At 39.6% G+C, this 14,522-nt stretch overlaps 1 pseudogene; it reads left to right on the top strand.

Annotated features, from left to right (window-relative positions):
* The first annotated feature begins 3,375 nt into the window (after window positions 1–3,375).
* On the top strand, window positions 3,376–3,853 carry LOC115525828 (annotated as a pseudogene).
* The last annotated feature ends 10,669 nt before the right edge of the window (window positions 3,854–14,522 follow it).

The raw sequence follows: 14,522 nt of genomic DNA, 5'->3' as shown, positions 1-14,522 counted from the left end.
AAATTAACTTGATGGTTAGTTGTAAGAGCCAGGCTTGGAACTGGCATTATATTGTTACTAAAATTAATTTCTATCCTTTCCTAAGTTTTATTTGGATATTTCTTGTACTTATTCCTAAAGTATCAACGAAGGGTTTCAGCAATTAGCAGAATCCTTCATCAGTCCTGTTTGATATATTAACATTTGCTTGGAAATGTGTAGGTTGAGGCAAAATGATACTCTGGAAAAACAAACCGGACTCCAGATGTTGCCCCCAGGAATCAGAGTAGCAGCTGAGTCTGACTTTGAAGGGTAACAGGAATAATAAGCTGGCACATGGACTAAGCCAAAAACAGCGATTCTGTCAAAAACAGTTGACAAATCACATTCACATTATACATCCATGGCTGTTCCAGGTTACAGATCTCAGCATTGCTAAGATGGGCTGCAGGTTATGGGCAATTCTCAACACACTGGCTTCAACATACAAGTTCCTTTCACACTTAGAAGTGTATCCGCATGCAATTAGCAAAAGTGACATTATAGGAACCTCTGTAAACTCAAAAATTTCAATGGTAAGTCATGAATGTTGTAACTTAACTGCTACAAAAAAGAAAATAGGTTAAAAATAATAGGTATTAATATGTCAGGTAATAACTTATTGACATGCACAGTTTCTGCTGCAAAGTATTTTTCTTTCTATAAATCTAACTCTAGTTTTTTAAGACCAGCCTCACAAGAGAATATTGAAATCACATGCTGTCTTGATAAAAACAATACTACTGCTAATAATATTTACCATGACTGAGTGGTGTTGAGTCACACATTCCAGGCACAGTTTGCATTCTCCATGAAACTCCACATAAACCCTCCAAGAAAATAGTCCCCATTTTGAGGAGAAACAAACTAGCATTCAAACTTGTCCCGGATTCTGCAGCTGGCATATGGTAGAACTAGGATTTGATTAAATGTCTGTGTCCACTGCAATATGGTAGTCAAAGTCACCAATGTCCACTGTCCCATGGAAGAAAAACATCAAGATGTTAATGTGGTGATTTCATTTTTTCTTCCTTGCATGCAAGCCTTCATAATCCAAATAAGGACCGTTCTCTTTCAAAGAGCTGTCTTGGGAGGCTACACACATATTCTTGCCAGGATGCGTTTGGTCTACGGAGAAGACCTTCAAATCCAATGTGTGGGTCACGTAAGAAAAGGTCTCGTTTCTTCCCAATTTCCTGATGATTATGCAAATGCAATTTAAAAATGGGATCTCCATCTTGATCACCCACCTCATCTCTGTATAAAGTTTTCAACAAGGGCTTACAACTAATGTTTTGAGCAAAGACAGAATTATTAAAACATGCACATAACATCTGAGAAGACTATTTTGAAGGACATAACAGATGTTCAAAATTTTAAATTCTAATATATCTATTTTTTATAGTCTTTGTTTTTAGAATAGTTTTAGGTTTATAGCAATATTGAGCAGAAGGTACAGAAAATTCCCATATACCACTTTCTCAATACAGTTTCCCCTATTACTAACATCTGCATTTGTGTTGTGCATTTTATACAATTGATGAACCAGTATTGATGTGTTATCATTAACTAAATTGTATAGCATACATTAGTGTTCAATCTCTGCACAGTACAGTTCTATGGTTCTTGACAAATGGATAATGTCACGTATCCATTAGAATATGACCCAGAATAATTCCTCTGCCCTATAAATCTTCTGTGCTTCAACTATTCCTTCCTCTCTCCCTACCCCCAAGCCACCGGTAACCACTAATCATTTTACTGCTTCCAGAGTTCTGCCTCTTCCAGAACATCATAGAGTTGGAATCATGCAGTATGTCACCTTTTCAGATTAGCTTCTTTCACTTAGCAATATTCATTTAAGTTCCACCCATGTCATTTTATGGCTTTACAGCAACATGTTAAAAGGAAAAGTACAAGGATGTTTATCCTCTGTCTTATATGTGCATTTCAAATAAGTGCATTGGGAAAAAGACTGGAAGGGGTTGGACTGAATGCACTAGAATGGGGGGGGGGGGTCATGGTATGTGGTTTCTTCTGCCTATTTCCAGATTTTGGTTTTGCAATTTTATAGAGCTATGTCTTAAAACACTGTTCATAAAAGCAAAGAAGGAAATCAATCATATCTCCTTATTGCTCTTTTCCACTTATTTAAGCATTCTAGTTAAATGCTTTTCTCTCCCACCTCTTTCCCCATATCTGGTTTATTTGTGCTGAGAGTTAAAAGTATGTGCATCCTTTGACAGAGAGAGAGGAAAAGGCAACAAAGAGAAGAATATAAAAAAGGCAAGAGAAAGAAACATGTTTGGGAAGAGTCAGTAATGTTTCAGATAAACCCGTGAGTCTTCATAGCCCCCCTTGCAGATATATAAATGCTTATGGCCAAAGAATACAAACATCATGTCAGTGAATTAAATGTAACTTAGTCCTGCTGAGCAGTGTCTCCAATTCAGAAAAATCACACCTCTCAGCCCAAGTCAAGTCAAAGGTAGTTCTTACTACAGCTGTGGTACATTGAGCCCTTTCTTCACGTCAGAGATCATGCTAAGCACTTCACGCACATTACTTTATATGATCTTCCCAGCGCTACTATGAGACAAACACTTAACAGATGAGGTTGAAAAAGAAAGTTGGATTCAAACCCAGACAGGACTCAAAAGCCTAATAATATCTAGCAGATACTGCCGTGGGTTACAATATGTGAAATCTATACACCTTCTTATCACCAGTCTCATCTTGTACTCTAGAGCCAAGAGTTACCCTGGAGGGGAGGAGGGAGAGTGTCTGGACCAAAGACCAGCATTTAGACTGTCCCAGAGGTTTCCCATGCAAAATGGGAGAATTCAGTAATTAATGTATCTTTAAAAGCCCTTGAACAGATATACTTCATACCCAAGATTCCCTGCCTGGGTGCACCATGAAGGGTTGCGCAGACAATCAAACCTAGATGCAAATCCCAACTCTACCTCTCTACTTCCACGTGGCTGCTCTCATCTTCAATTGTTTTAATCTACAAACTGGGGATCAAGTCAAAGGGTTACTTAATAAAAATCCACTCAACGGGTCCTTTAATTTAAAAATGTAACGAAGCTCTTTATGGTGCAAAAATAGAAACTTGAGGCTCCAAACAGTTGGCACTGAGTGGCATTTATGCCATACAGTTCCTGTATACACCACCTAGTGAAGTGACCTTGGGCAAATTCTTAACCTCTGCATCTCTACTGCATCATCTACAGAATGGGGATATTAGGGCCTGGTCCTATAGGTTTTTATGAGGATTAAAATAGATAACTATAGGCTTTACAGTTGTTGCCACCCCAGAGCCACCCACACCACCCAGCCACGGTCAACCCCACCATGTTCTTTGACATCACCATAGATGGCAAGACCTTGGGCTGGCTCTCCTTCTGTTTGTAGACAAAGTTCCAAAGACAGCAGAACACTTTCGTGCTCTGAACACCGGAGAGAAAGGATTTGGTTTTAAAGTTGCCTGCTTTCACAGGATTTTTCCGGGATTTACACACCAGAGTGGTGACTTCACATGCCATAATGGCACTGGCAGCAAGCCCAACCATGGGGAGAAATCTGATGATGAGAATTTCATCTGGAAGAACACGGGTCCTGGCCTCTCATCCATGGCACATGCTAAACCCAACACAAATGGTTCCCACTTTTTCATCTGCACACTCAGCACAGTGGTTGCTTGGATGGCAAGCATGTGGTCTTTGGCAAGGTGAAAGAGGGCAGGAATATCGTGGAAGCCATGGAACGCTTTGGGTCCAGGAATGGCAAAACCAGGAAGAAAAGCACCATTGCTGACTGTGGACAAATCTAATAAATTTCACTTGTGTTTTATCTTAACTACCAGACCATTCCTTCTGTAGCTTAGGAGAGCAACCTTTTACCCCTACCTGCTCAAAATATCCTATAATCTTTGTGCTCTCAAAAAAAAAAAAAAAAGAGTATTTTCTTTACTCTTCTCCAAGTCTAGCTGAATTGCAGAGTCAAGTTTATGATTATGAAATAAAAACTAAACAACAACAAAATAAATAAATAAAATGGGTAACTATATGGCAAGAGTAATAAGGTATATTCCTCAGATTGGTTTTTTTTTAATGTTTATTTGTGAAAGTGAGAGTGAGCACCAGCAGCAGAGGGGTAGGGAGAGAGGGGAACAGAGGATCAGAAGTGGGCACCATGCTGACAGCATCGAGCCCAATGCGGGACTCGAACTCATGAACTGTGAGATCATGACCTGAGCCGAAGTTGGATGCTCAACCAACTGAACCACCCAGGTACCCCCTCAGATTGGTTTTAGTGAGGCTATTTCTCCAAGGATTTGGGGGAAGAGGCTTTAATTATCAACACAAGAGTCAGTAACTCAGAGGCTTTTCCTATGATATGAGTGAAGCTCATTCTCTTAAAACACTGGCATTGCAGCAAGGACAAGGGAGTTGGAAGCAATGGCCAGGTATGTTACAGTGAAGAAGTCAAGGTCAGGGTGAGGAGAATATGTGACCCACATCGCATGTATAGTGCATATTCTAATCAGCATAATGTAGAAGCAGTGGCTTGCTGTAAGGGACGATTATCAACATAACCCTTGAATCAAACCCCAGTGTCACCATTTAGCTTTGAATTCTTAAAAAATCTATTAAACTCTTGTGAGCCACTGATTCTTCACAGACATAATAGGATTAATAAGACAGTCCGGATAGAGTTGTTTTGAGGATCATATTAAGAGCACTAACACATGTATATTACCTAGAAAATGACTAGCTGACCTAAAATGGGCATTTATTAGCTTTATGCCTCTGTGGAGCTAATTTTGCGAACAGGAGAAAATTAAAGACCTACAAAGATCTACAAATCATTCCCGCCAGAAAAGTTATATCATCACACTCTATTTACTCTGCTCAAGTCCTCCTTAACAAACTAGAACATTGTGCGTAAGCTTGAGTCATGTATTTAAGAAAGACATAGCAAAGAACTGGCTATCCATTGTACTTTGACCCAGTGGGATCTTTCTTGTTTCACCCATTCAATCAGTCTTTAAACCTTTCTTTTCTAATTGGGATATGCTTTTTCTCACTAAATTTCATTTCCATGACTCCAATTTTCTCCCTCACAACCATAGGTCAGTGGGACCAGAGACCCAGGGAGCACTGGATGTTGGCTTTCATAAATGGAACCAACACTTCAACGACCCTCCTTTCCACATCAGGGGAAAACTTCTCCCCAGTTCAAGAAAATCAACTCAGCTCCTACCAAACTGGCTTATTTTAAGTGAACTCAGTTTTTCAATACTTAATTTGAAACTGAAGGTGAACACAACCCCCAGTGTCTGTGAGAACCATCTGGTGGCAACCTCCCTGCTGATGCCCCAACCTGCTTACTTAGATTTCTGCACGGTTCTTTTGGGTCCGGGCATTGAGATCTAGCCATGAATTTAAATAGTGTTTGGGTAAAGCCAACTTTTCACAAGTTTCTCTCAGCCCCTTCTTTCATCATGGAGTCCTGAATTCATTTCCTTAATATTATATCAGAATCTTTTGATCTAAGACCACTTTTCCCACCTGATGCCAAGAACTACTGCTTGGTGTTAGGGTACTATCTTTCCTCCTGCAGACTGACATCTTAGAGAGAAATTCTTATAACAAACTAAACTTCCATTTTTCCCAAACACCTTCAAAGTAAGCTATGCAACCTCACTCCCACTAGGATGGTTACTATAAAAAACAAAACAAAGCAAAATGACAAGTGCTGGTGAAGTTATGGAGAAATTGGAATTCTTGTGCACAACTCATATGCATTGGTGGGAATGTAAAATGGTGTGGCCACTATAAAATCAACATGAAAATCTTCAAAAAATTAAAAATAGAATTACTATATGATCCAAGAATTATACTTCTGAGTGTATGGACACACACACACACACACACACAATCGAAATATTATTCATTCTTAAAGAGGAAGAAAATTCTGATACATACTACAACAAAGATGAATCTTGAGGACATTGTGATAAGTTAAATGAACCAGCCACAAAAAGGCAAATACTGCATGATCCTACTTACATGAAGTACCTAGAGACGTCAAATTCACAAAGACAGTAGGTAGAATGGTTGTTTCCAGGGCCTAGGGAGAGGAAAGTGGGGGTTGCTATTTAATGGGTAAAGAGTTTCAGTTTTGCAAGATGAAAAAAATTCTGGAGAGTGTTTACACAACAGTTTATACGTTTAACGCTACTGAACTGCACACTTAAAAATGGATAAAATGACAAATGTTATGTGTATTTTACCATCATTAAAAATTTTAAGCTATTCACCTTGCTGGTCACTTTTCTCCTGTGCTTATCACAGGCATTTCTGTCCCACTAACGTGTAACTTGGTCTATAGCTCACCCTGTGGACATTCCCGCTGGGCCAGGTAGCTGGAACCACAGTGAGTTTGACCCACAGGTCCCTGCAAAGAAATACATTGCCACTGAAGATAGAATAAAAATTGTAGAAAGAATTCATGCCATCTGTCAGGTTAAATAATGTTAAGGAATGAGAATACAAAGCTAAAGATGGAAGGGAGGGGGAAGGAAGGAAGGAAGGAAGGAAGGAAGGAAGGAAGGAAGGAAGGAAGGAAGGAAGGAAGGAAGGAAGGAAGGGAGGAAGGAAGAAAAAGTGAATTCCTTTTGTTCACAAAGGGAATTAAGGGAGAATGAGAGGGCTTTGCAAATATGCTGAGAAAGAGAGGCTCAAGAGAAAATGAGCTTCCTAATGAAAGAGGAAGCATACTAAATTAATTATGCCTTTGAAATATTGACCCCATTCCTTAAAGCTATTGCAACCCTGAAAAGCAAGAAAAGGCATTTGGGTGAGTCAGAAGTAATGGAGCCTGTGAGGAATGAGCCATCTATCAAGACCAATAAGGGATGTTTCGAGAACTGGAACAAATGCACATCACCAGGCCCCAGTGTCTCACTTATAGGCAATCAATTGAATTAGCACTTAGAATTTCTCTTCTAAAAGGAAATATAAACACATTCTGAAATACAAACACCAGGGAATAGCAAGGTAGACTTCACGGCCCAAAGTCAAAAGACCCTTGAAACTGCAGACTTCTTCATCTGATGGCTCTAATAATAGACACAAAATATAAAAATATCAAGGCCCTCATTAAAATGAAAACTCCACTGAGCCTCAGGGGTTTTTTTTCAATCAAACTGATAAAATAAGCGTATTCATTCTTGGAACTCTTATTAAATCCCCTTTTTATTATTTATTAACTGAACAACTTGAGCAAGTTACTTCCTGAGTTTAACTTTTTTAGTTCAATTTTCTTCTCTTTATGTTTTACTTAAGGAGTTTTTTTGAAGAGTGCCTCACTATTCATCGTTCTTACCATTCCATGTAGAATTGATAGATTGTCCCCATCTCTTCCTGAATCTGTTTGCTTGAATGTGTTTCTCTGAAAAGTCACTGTGTTCACCTGGCATGGGGACTCACTGTGGGCATAGGTTGGGTGGCACAGGAAAGCTCAGGTTCAAATCCCAGTTTTCCACTTACTAATTGTGTGAGCTAAGGCAAATCGTGTGCTTCTCCATACCTCTGTTTCCTCAACTACAATATGGGGAAAATGAGGCTGATCTTTCAAGGCTACTGTTAAGGACTAAATGAGATTATATATATAAAGGATTTAAAATAGTGGACAACCAACAGCCAAGCACTCATGGAAAGGTAGTTATTATTGTTATAATAAATATCATCTGTTGATTTTATAAAAGGGAAGCTCTTCTTTGTGAAACCAGGTTGGCCTATAGACTCAAAGTAAAAGGGTAATTTGACAGGGCAAAGCTATATCCTTTGGCCTAATATCTTTGTTGGAATCTTACCTAGGAATTAATACCTTGTCTTTAAAAGTAAAAGTAGGCATAAAAAATAATTTTAAAAATAGTAAATGTGGGGGCGCCTGGGTGGCTCAGTCAGTTGAGCGTCCAACTTCAGCTCAGGTCATGATCTCACATTTCATGGGTTCGAGCCCCGCATCAGGCTCTGTGCTGACCGCTTGCTCAGAGCCTGGAGCCTGCTTCAGATTCTGTGTCTCCTTTCTCTCTGCCCCTCCCCCACTCACGCTTTGTCTCACTCTGTTTCTCAAAAATAAATAAATGTAAAAAAAAAATTTTAAATAAAAAAAATAGTAAATGTGGAGATAGCGAGTCATTCACAATTTAGAATAAAATGGTTTACATTCAAACGCTTCTCTCTTAAAATCGGTGCAGAGAAAGAAAGGGATGTTAACAAGGGAGGAAAATGTTATGAATAACGAGGGGGCTGCCTTTGAAAACAGGCCTAGATCTGAAATTGCAGTGGAGGATTCCAGAGTGCACAGAGCAGCAGGGAGTCAGAAAATTAACAGAAGTACCCATTCACTTATCCATCCATACATCCAATTATTCAACCATTATCATTTAGTATCTACTTACTATGTGCAATGTCTAAGTGCCTAGCAACAAACACAAAGAGATACCATTCTTATGTTCAAGGAGTCCAGAGTACAGTGGGATAAATGAGTTTATAATCAGCATAGTGCAGTCCATAAGTGTTATAATCTCAGAACGTATTCATTGTCTTGGAAACACAGAATGATCAGGTGATGATGAGGGGGAAAGTAGAAGAATAAGGATAAAATCACAGAGCGGGTGCTAGAAAAGGTGTCATATGAGCAATCTCCATCAGTTTTCAACAGACGATGGACTGGAAGGGGCAAACTTCAGGTAGAGTGAATGAAGGCATGAAAAAGCCTGACCGATTGGAACCTGCAGCTAATTCTGTATAATTCTAGCACAGGCCAGTTACAAGAAAGAAGGAAAGGGAGGGAAGTATGCCAAGGAGATAGGTGCCTAATTGGACTCAACTGAATGGTTTTCAGGCAAAGAATGACAGAATCACATTGATCTTTTAGAAAGAAGATTGTAAAAGGGCGCCTGGATGGCTCAGTCGATTAAGCATCCAATGCTTGATTTCAGCTCAGGTCATGATATCATGGTTCATGGGTTTGAGCCCCACAATGGGCTCTGTGCTCACAGCATGGAGCCTGTTTGGAATTCTCTCTCTCTCTCTCTCTCTCTCTCTCTCTCTCTCTCCATCCCCCACTTGCTGTCTATCTTTCTCTCTCACAAAAATAAACATTTACAAAAGAAGAAAGAAGACTGTAAATATCTGGGAAATTATTAGTTACAGGGGGTCAAGATTGAACAGAGAGACCAGTATGGAGGCCGTTAAAATGCATCAAGAGATGCCAACAACCTAAACTAAGGCAGTGGTAGCAGTAATGGAAGGTAGGTGTATTTCAGGAACCAGAAGTAGTAAGACTTGCTGACCACGTGTTTACAGGAGACATATGGAATGGGAGTCAGGGTTCTGGTTTGGGTAACTGGATGGATGACAGTGACATGAAAGTCAGAAAGACTGAAGGAAGAATGCAGGCAGAGGGCAAGTCTCATGCGTGTGCACAGTGCCAGCTTCCTATAGGAAAAGCAAATGGACTTCATTCATTTGAAAGAACACCGGGAATAAAAGAACTATAATAATTGCAAAAGATTATTTTATTATTCTCATCTGACATACTAATAATCTGAAGTCCACCTTCCACCTCCCCACTGCTTCCTGTAAGTGAAGACTGACAGTGTAGCACAGAAACAGCATCAGTACATAAACAAGAGCACCATAAACTTTAACGAGCTTTAAAAAAGTAGCTACATAAGTGTTAATTCCTCTCAACAGCTGGAACATTCTCTCCTAGAGTTGCTAAGCATTAATAATATATCTCTGTGGGTAAACCCGGGGAAGTTGAGCTGGAATAAGGCCCTTCTTGAATTATCCCGGTGAATATGTTGTCACCTAAAGCTGGCCGAAATCTGGACACAAGTTGGAAGACATAAATAAACATCACGCCCCACACCCACAGACCCTGTATGCTGGGCAAAAAGGAACCAAAAAATGCCATGAAGAGACCCCTAAAACCTTTGGGAATCCACCGGAAGAAACCAGAATACCTACAGGCCATAAGACAGCACTCACCCAGAGTTCCAAGGCTGTGGAATGACAAGCCATCCAGGCTGTCTTCCAATCATTCCCACACATCTGTCTGACCTCCACGTGATTATCTACCAGAACAAAATAGTATAAGAAGCTGCATTTACTGAAGGTTTACTAAGTACACAGACCAATGCTAAATGCTTAATATCTAGTACCTAAAACTTAATTCTCATATCCAGCACCCTGTGAATACCATTATTTCCATTCCCATTCTAGAGATGGGGTAACTAAGGCTCAAAGAAGAGAAGCGATTTCCCCAAGGTTTCACTGCAAGTGGCACAGCCAAGATTCAAGAAGGGGTCTCTTTGCTGCCAAAACCATTCTCTTAACCACTGTGTTATAATGTCTTTATACCTGTATCATTCCAGGCCCAATTTTTTAAGTTTGTCAGGAAAACCCTAAAATGCATGCCAATTTTGGTCAGAAACTGTAATAAATCTGGTTCAACTTTCTGTTTAGAGTCTGAGGACCTGACCATTCATTAAGCCGTCCGAGAGACAACCCGCCAATAAATGCGTGATTCCAGGTATAGGCTTAGGCTTTGATATTTGGACTAGAAAGACAGATAGATAAATATTATTACTTGGAGTCATACAACTCCCTAATATAGTATATTTCTGTAATATTTCCTCTGGGCTTTTCACACAGTGATGTGTTTTTTTAGCATTCCTGGACTTTTTGCCATTTTAATCTGTACTGAATAGAGTAATATCCTCAGTTGGTCAAAAGTGTCATTTCCTTTTATGGCCAAGGTTTTTCACAATGATACTAAATAATATAAATGATGTTTTATTTGATGGCTGTTTTATGCTTTCTGGAGCCTCTGGTGGGACGAGATGCTTGGGCTTCCCCTGTAAATCTTGCCAGCTACCTGATCGGCTGCAGCTATAAAGCTCCCCCCGCATCTGGAAAATTTAAATCTCTGCTTAAAACATTAACTTCTTTATTTAATTTTTTATTGCTAAGGGTTTACAGCTGACTTTATGGCCCTGGGATGATTAATTTTTAATGCCTTTCTTTCTTTCTCCTTTGATCAACTTCCTCCATTTTCAATTTGAATGCAATCATACCTTTCCAAAAAGCATTTGTCACTTGCTGGTTTGCAAATTTCAGGCAACCAGAGGTGGTTGGTGCAGAGTGGAAGGCAGGCACTCCTGCACAGAATAACTGAAAGACAGGAACTCTATGCCTTTCCCGTGACTCCTGTTGATAGCAAATTCTCTAGCATCAGTAAATCTTCTAGTTCTAGGTCTTGGCAAGCAATGAGTTCCCTGAGAGGGTTATGCTACTAAATCCTGTCATTGTCATGCACAAGGTATGGATTGAGTCACGTCTTTGAAACTAGTGAACCATGATTAAGGAAAACAAATAGGAGAAACACACCTTCAAAACAATTCATACCTTCTCTCACCTCCCCAGCCCCACCAAAACACAGAAAACAACAAAACAAAGCCAAAAAAAATTGGTGATTTGGTTTGCAAATCAAAAACTCCTCAGCTTTTTATATTCACACAATATATAGTCATTTAAATGTTGTATCATATTTAATGACACAGGGAAAATGTTCACTATAAATTTGGGGGGGAGCAGGTTACAAAACAGAATATGGAATCGATTTAAGAAGGTATATTTACGCATAAGCAGACTGGGAAAATTAATGATTGTCTCTAGGGATGAAAGAAATAAGTGTTAATTTTGTTCTTCTTTGTTTCTCTGTGCCTCTCAAGTCTTCTACATGACTACATATTGCTTTTGTAATTTAAAAAAATGAGTTTTAATTTAAAATAGAACTTCCTTGCATTTAGGATTACAAGTTAAATGGAGAACCAGAGACCAAATTCTTGAGATCATAAAGAAGAAATGGTAGATGTCAGAAATAAATTCATAATATTTATCAATATATTGAGGACACTGATACAGGAGCATTACATTCCTAATTCTTAAGGTTGTAAAAATTTTATCCACATTTTACAAGAATGAAAACAAGCTCAGAAAGGTTACATAGATTGCCAAGTTTTGCATAGATTAGACTCGACTTCAAAATGCACACTATTATCATTGTGTTATACTGCCTTAATTGAAGCACATTTCTACCCACAATTGAGCTACCACATAGATTCATTTATTTTATAAAGGAGAAGTATTGACTCCCAGCCCCAGTGCTAAATCAAGAGCATATTTCTAAACCCCTTTTAGCCTTGCTTTTTAAAAATATATGTGCAAGTGTAAAATAATATATTAATGCTTTCCATTATAATTTATGGGCATGTTACAGTTTATGATGCATTTTTCACATCCATTAGTCTCCCTAACTATTTGATTTATTTCACTATGTAACTACAATATCAAGTTTCATTTAATGTATCTAACAACCTGTGTAGAAAAATAAATATATAAATCAAAAATGAAAACCTCTGTTCCTATTTTGACTCTAAATAAACCTAAACTATAGGGGTACCTGGGTGGCTCAGTTGGCTGAGCATCTGACTTCAGCTCATGTCACGATCTCATGGTTCATGAGTTTTAGCCCTACATCAGGCTCACGTATGTCAGCATGGAGCCCACTTCAGATCCTCTGTCCCCCTGTCTCTCTGCCCCTCCCCTGCTCAAGCTCCCTCTCAAAAATAAATAAAACATTAAAAAAAACTAAACTGTATACACTTACGGAACCAATTATCATGTCATGTAAGTTGTAATAAATGTTGCTTATCTAATTAATAATTTCTCCCAGTATTATAAATTATGGGTGTTACCCTTTGTTGGGTGGGACTGTCACTAGCTGACACTAGTTTGAGCCCCTGAGTCACAATATGACAGAAAACCCATAAGCAAACTCTTCTAAATTGATCGTCATGTGCAGTCTTAAATTATGAACTTCTCTCACCAATAGCAATGTGTTATTTATGGAGCCAAAACCTCTCTCCGCTTCTGCTCAAGTTACAACAATTACATTCCAATCTTCTGCTAGTTCTTATGGTAATGTCTAAATATCATCTGTACTCAATGATTCTATAAACTAAATCACAACAGAAGTCATTTGGTGGTTTGTCATAGCTGATTAGATCAAATCTAAGCCTTCCAGCTTGTGTGTTTGAATCCTGACTGTACCACATTTGTTACGCATATCTTCAGGTTCCCATCTGTAAAATGGGGATGATGATCATTATTATAGTACGCAAATTAGTTACCATACATGATGCCTGGGAGCAAAGCCCAATATGAACATTAGCTTTCACATTTATTAAAATGAATGTATAATAGGTACCCACAATGGGTGGGTACTCCATGGATTTTCAAAGATTTAGGTCATTAAATGGAAATGCCATTCATCCCTCCTGACTCCAGTCATCCCCGCCTCTCTCTTATCTCAGAAGTGTCCAATGTGCAAGGAAGCCTACTGTGTCTGGTCACTGCTGTGATGTCCACTGTTTCATCCTTCCCCACCCCCATTCTTCCTGTCTCTTCAAGGCTCTCAGATCCAAACTCCCATGGATGTTGCAGTTCCTGCAAGCAGAAACACAATGGTGCCTCCAGAGTAGGGCACACTTTGCTGCAGTGGACCACCTGGAATCCAGTATAGGTGGAATTTTCTTACCAAGGCGTAAGCACCCCTGCCAAGGGCCCTATCTCCCTACTAAGGTCCATGCTTGATCTAGCATAAAGGAAATGCAGGAGCAGAAGCCAAGGGATAGGAGGGGTGCCTGGGTGGCTCAGTCGGTTAAACGTCTGCCTCTTGGTTTCAGCTCAGGTCATGATCTCACGGTTCGTGTGTTCGAGTCCCACATGGGGTTCTGCACTGGCAGTGCTGAGCCTGCTTGGGATTCTCTACCTCTCTCTCTCTGCCCCTCCCTCACTCATGCTTGCATGCATGCTCTCTCTCTCTCAAAATAAATAAAATATATATATACACACACACATATATATATGAAGAAGCTATATATATATTTATACTATATAATACATACACACACCCACACACACACACACACACACACACACACACACACACACTATAGTATATATTTATATATATACATAAGCTAAAGGAGAGGAACCAGGAGACAGGAGCCAGACAGGCCAACTGGTGGGCACAAAGGCAGCCCCCAGTAGTATCTACCCCAGAGCTGGACCTAAGAAAGAGTGTGTAGTGGGTGAAAAAGGTATAGAATTCTGTGGTCCTGGGAGGCTTTTATGGGAGAGCTCTGGAGCCAGAACTTTAGGGGTGTGCTGAGTGGCTCTGACAGCAACCGATCAGACAGAACACCGAAGCAATTCAGGGATGTCCTCTGTGCCAGGCATTAACCCTGTAGATGACAGCGTGCAGGAATATCCAGGAAATTCCAAGGATGAGCAGAAAGATCGGCCATGTGGCAGGAGGCACACTTGAAAGAAGCAGCAGCTATTTACCAACTA

Source organism: Lynx canadensis, chromosome D1 (assembly GCF_007474595.2).
Source record: "Lynx canadensis isolate LIC74 chromosome D1, mLynCan4.pri.v2, whole genome shotgun sequence".
In the NCBI taxonomy this organism is placed as follows: Eukaryota; Metazoa; Chordata; class Mammalia; order Carnivora; family Felidae; genus Lynx; species Lynx canadensis.
This window is presented reverse-complemented; position numbering and strand designations above follow the sequence as displayed.